The sequence below is a fragment of the Nicotiana sylvestris genome, chromosome 4 (genome assembly GCF_000393655.2).
Source record: "Nicotiana sylvestris chromosome 4, ASM39365v2, whole genome shotgun sequence".
Lineage (NCBI taxonomy): Eukaryota > Viridiplantae > Streptophyta > Magnoliopsida > Solanales > Solanaceae > Nicotiana > Nicotiana sylvestris.
Window position 1 is genome coordinate 169,410,308 of NC_091060.1, and position 5,692 is coordinate 169,415,999.

The following is a 5,692-nucleotide window of genomic DNA, read 5'->3' on the forward strand; positions in this document are numbered from 1 at the left end:
AGTGTGTGTGTGTTTTTAAATTATTTTTATATGGACACTATATCCTATCTATGTATGTATATATAATATTTAATTTATTTAACATTCAAAATTTTAATATTCAAAATTTAATATCGAATATAGCTTGCTAATATATATATATATATATATATATATATATATATATATATATATAGAGAGAGAGAGAGAGAGAGAGAGAGAAGGAGAGAGAGACATATATCTTATATCGAATGTAGCTTATATATACTATACTATAATATACTATATTATACTATATTATATATAGTGTAATATGTAATAATTTAGAAATCAGTTCCGACCGATTTTGGTCGGTGATGTCCAGTCAAATGGTCAAATTATAATTAATAGTACCGACCAAAAAATTTTGACCGACTTCGATCAGAAATTTCTAATTAAGAACAGCCGCTGCGGGGTTCTTCCCCATTTTTCTTTTTACTCTTTCTCTCTTCCGTCTTCCACATCTGAAAATCCTCCCCTAAATCACTTCACCACTCTCTTCTCACCAAAAATCAAATCCCCCACTTCGTCTCTCCCGCGCCACCACTATTTTTCCGCTGCCATAGAAGGCCGCCCCACAACTGCTCCAAAATCATACTCCTCTCCTCTCTTTCAAGGTTAGTTATCTATATTTGTTAATTTTAATTATTTAAGTTCTTTCAATTGTATAAATTAGGATTTACAATTTTGGATTTTGGGATTATTTCAATAGTATGATTACATGGTCATGATTTTTGGAGTAGTACTATATGAAACTCCAAAAATTTATCAGATTCTTTCTTACATATTTTCAAATGAGTTTAATTTTTATATTCTAACAATGTGAAAAAAATTACAATTCAATGTCACTTTAAATGTAATTCCAAAAGGTAACTTCACATAATCAGTGAAGTTGCTAATGTTAAGTAATGTTTTTTATTAGTGTGTATATCGTAGTTGGATGTATAATAGGGTTTTTGTCTAATTTATTATTTTAGATTTTAATTTATTATTATATTAGTGTTTATTGCTTTAGAAAATTAGGCTTAACTAATTATGCTAGATTAATTGAGTGTGCTAATAAATTATACTTTATTATGTAACTTAATTCTATAAATTAATTTGAATTATGATTAATAAGACATGTAATTTATTTGTTCTTTATGTAGATGGAATATCGTATTGGATGTATAATAGGAATTATCCTAATCGTCAGTTTTTGAGGGAGGAATTTATAGAAGGGGTTAAGAAATTTATTAGGAATTTAAAGAGAGATGAACAATTTGGTACTCTTCAAGTTCAGCTAGAAAAGAGGGACGAACAATTTAATCTCCTTCAAGGTCAGCTGGTCAATCTTCTTGCTAGTTGTGCTTTCCCCATTCTCCGGTCTCGTAAGCCTACCCCATGTGCTAATCCTTCTCGTCGCGATCCTTCGAACCATGCCGACGATGAAAGTTCTAGTAGTGAAGATGGAGATGATGCAATAAAAAACACTCATTGAATGGTGTGTATTGCTAAACATAATATTGAACTTGTCAATATTTAGTTGGGACTAGTTTTGAATGATGATTGTATTGTTGATATTATTTTGTTATTGAACATTTGTATAGTTGTTGTTGTGGTTGGCGTTGTTGTTGTTGTTATTAGTGTTATTGTTGTGGTTGTTATTAGCGTTGTTGGTTAATTGTTGTTGTTGTTAGTTAGTTAATTGTTGTTGTTGTTGTTAGTTAATTGTTGTTATTAGTGTTAGTTAATTGTTGTTATTGGTGTTAGTTAATTGTTATTGTTGTTAGTTAATTGTTGTTGTTATTATTAGTTAATTATTGTTAGCAATGTAATGTTGTGTCACGACCCAAAATACGACCCGTCGTGATGGCACCTATCGATGATACTAGGCCAGCCGACATTACGAAAACGCTTTCAACAATGACCAGAAATAAAACAAGACTTTCAAAATAAATGAAATCTTTGACATAAAACGGGGTGAACCCCAAAACATAAGCGCGGAAATAAAGCCCGACATTGGGGTATCACTAGTCATGAACATCTAACATAACCGATTCAAAAGTAACAAGACTAACATAGTCTAGAATCCAAATACAGTAAATAAGGAAAGATAGGGAAGAAGAAAGCAGGGCTGCGAACGCCGGCAGCTATGTCGCAATCTCCAATGACCAGCTACGGGTACTATCAACAATCACCGCGTCCAATAACTCCTAGATTTGCACACGAGGTGCATGGAGTAACGTGAGTACGCCAACTCAGTAAGTAACAATAATAAATAAGGAACTGAAGATAGTGACGAGTTACACAATTTTAGTTCATTTCAATAATTTTAGAAAGGAAAATAGTCATGCTTCCCAAGTTCCGATAAATTAAATCAAATCAGTTTATTTCAGGCAGGTTGAAGTAAAATCAGATAAAAATATCTTTCAATAGTTTTCAAAATAAAGTTAAAACTTAAATTAAAAAAATAGAAAATAAATTTAAAAATAGTGGGCTGGCCGAGGAGGCCCGTAGCCCGCTGGGTTGGACTGACCATTTTAAAGCCCGCCAAAATAGTGGGCCAGGCCAACCCGTCCAACGTCAAAGCCCGCATGGGCTGGGCTAGGCTGGGCTGGGCTAGCCCATATTGACAACTCTAATTAATTAGATAGAAATGAACTAGTATTGTCTTTAACAAAATGTTTCCATTTTAGACATCAATACCATTAATCCCATTCTTTAGATTTTTTCACACTGCCCCTTCAACTTAATGATACTAGCATGACGACCTCGATTTTGGAAGTTTGCCTGATAGCCACAGCATTTTTCTATGTATTACAAATATAGATTATATGTGAGTAACACAAAATTCCGATTAAAAAGCATGTTATTAAAGCACAATGTCATCAAATAGCACATGAGGATTACCGTTGTTATTTTCACACTAATTCTATGACTTCACGGGAATCTAGAAGTTAATAAATTGCTAACGGTAAAAATTTACCCATATTGGAGTAAAAAGAGGGTTTTCTACTAAAGCTTTAGTAAGCATTAGGCGAAAGCGGATGGAAACCCTAAAACTTTATAATGTTAGTTATTATAACTATAATATCTTTATATATTTTTTATTTATTAAAAATAAGATTCTTAATTAGTAGACTTTAGTTTGTCATGTCACTACTTGAAAACTGGCAACATTCTTCCAAACAATATCGACCGAAGTCGATCGATTTTTGTAAACCTTTATATAAATAGTTTTTAAATAAATAATATTTAATACTCTATTGATATATATACATACACACACGCACACATATGTGTGTGTGTGTGTGCGTGTGTGAGTGTGTGTGTGTGTTTTTTTAAATTATTTTTATATGGACACTATATCCTATCTATGTATGTATATATAATATTTAATTTATTTAACATTCAAAATTTTAATATTCAATATTTAATATCGAATATAGCTTGCATATATATATATATATATATATATATATATATATATATATATATATATATATATATATATATATATATATATAGACACACACATATATCTGATATCGAATGTAGCTTATATATACTATACTATATTATACTATATTATATATAGTGTAATATGTAATAATTTAGAAATCAGTTCCGACCGATTTTGGTCGGTAATGTCCAGTCAAACGGTCAAATTATAATTAATAGTACCGACCAAAAAATTTTGACCGACTTCGATCGGAAATTTCTAATTAAGAACAGTTGCAGTGGGGTTCTTCCCCATTTTTCTCTTTACTCTTTCTCTCTTCCGTCTTCCACATCTGAAAATCCTCCCCTAAATCACTTCACCACTCTCTTCTCACCAAAAATCAAATCCCCCACTTCGTCTCTCCCGCGCCACCACTATTTTTCCGCTGCCATAGAAGGCCGCCCCACAACTGCTCCAAAATCATACTCCTCTCCTCTCTTTCAAGGTTAGTTATCTATATTTGTTAATTTTAATTATTTAAGTTCTTTCAATTGTATAAATTAGGATTTACAATTTTGGATTTTGGGATTATTTCAATAGTATGATTACATGGTCATGATTTTTGGAGTAGTACTATATGAAACTCCAAAAATTTATCAGATTCTTTCTTACATATTTTCAAATGAGTTTAATTTTTATATTCTAACAATGTGAAAAAAATTACAATTCAATGTCACTTTAAATGTAATTCCAAAAGGTAACTTCACATAATCAGTGAAGTTGCTAATGTTAAGTAATGTTTTTTATTAGTGTGTATATCGTAGTTGGATGTATAATAGGGTTTTTGTCTAATTTATTATTTTAGATTTTAATTTATTATTATATTAGTGTTTATTGCTTTAGAAAATTAGGCTTAACTAATTATGCTAGATTAATTGAGTGTGCTAATAAATTATACTTTATTATGTAACTTAATTCTATAAATTAATTTGAATTATGATTAATAAGACATGTAATTTATTTGTTCTTTATGTAGATGGAATATCGTATTGGATGTATAATAGGAATTATCCTAATCGTCAGTTTTTGAGGGAGGAATTTATAGAAGGGGTTAAGAAATTTATTAGGAATTTAAAGAGAGATGAACAATTTGGTACTCTTCAAGTTCAGCTAGAAAAGAGGGACGAACAATTTAATCTCCTTCAAGGTCAGCTGGTCAATCTTCTTGCTAGTTGTGCTTTCCCCATTCTCCGGTCTCGTAAGCCTACCCCATGTGCTAATCCTTCTCGTCGCGATCCTTCGAACCATGCCGACGATGAAAGTTCTAGTAGTGAAGATGGAGATGATGCAATAAAAAACACTCATTGAATGGTGTGTATTGCTAAACATAATATTGAACTTGTCAATATTTAGTTGGGACTAGTTTTGAATGATGATTGTATTGTTGATATTATTTTGTTATTGAACATTTGTATAGTTGTTGTTGTGGTTGGCGTTGTTGTTGTTGTTGTTATTAGTGTTATTGTTGTGGTTGTTATTAGCGTTGTTGGTTAATTGTTGTTGTTGTTAGTTAGTTAATTGTTGTTGTTGTTGTTAGTTAATTGTTGTTATTAGTGTTAGTTAATTGTTGTTATTGGTGTTAGTTAATTGTTATTGTTGTTAGTTAATTGTTGTTGTTATTATTAGTTAATTATTGTTAGCAATGTAATGTTGTGTCACGACCCAAAATACGACCCGTCGTGATGGCACCTATCGATGATACTAGGCCAGCCGACATTACCAAAACGCTTTCAACAATGACCAGAAATAAAACAAGACTTTCAAAATAAATGAAATCTTTGACATAAAACGGGGTGAACCCCAAAACATAAGCGCGGAAATAAAGCCCGACATTGGGGTATCACTAGTCATGAACATCTAACATAACCGATTCAAAAGTAACAAGACTAACATAGTCTTATCCAAATACAGTAAATAAGGAAAGATAGGGAAGAAGAAAGCAGGGCTGCGAACGCCGGCAGCTATGTCGCAATCTCCAATGACCAGCTGCGGGTACTATCAACAATCACCGCGTCCAACAACTCCTAGATTTACACATGAGGTGCATGGAGTAACGTGAGTACGCCAACTCAGTAAGTAACAATAATAAATAAGGAACTGAAGATAGTGACGAGTTACACAATTTTAGTTCATTTCAATAATTTTAGAAAGGAAAATAGTCATGCTTCCCAAGTTCCGATAAATTAAATC

At 31.7% G+C, this 5,692-nt stretch overlaps 2 long non-coding RNA genes across 2 annotated transcripts; both read left to right on the plus strand.

Moving 5' to 3' along the window:
• The first annotated feature begins 242 nt into the window (after positions 1-242).
• On the plus strand, positions 243-1,790 carry LOC138889187 (uncharacterized). The gene is made up of 2 exons (XR_011406999.1): positions 243-635; positions 1,167-1,790. It is a non-coding gene; the product is annotated as an uncharacterized lncRNA (long non-coding RNA).
• Positions 1,791-3,621: 1,831 nt separating this feature from the next.
• LOC138889188 (uncharacterized) lies at positions 3,622-5,105 on the plus strand. Its single transcript, XR_011407000.1, has 2 exons — positions 3,622-3,947; positions 4,479-5,105. It is a non-coding gene; the product is annotated as an uncharacterized lncRNA (long non-coding RNA).
• Positions 5,106-5,692: the final 587 nt, after the last annotated feature.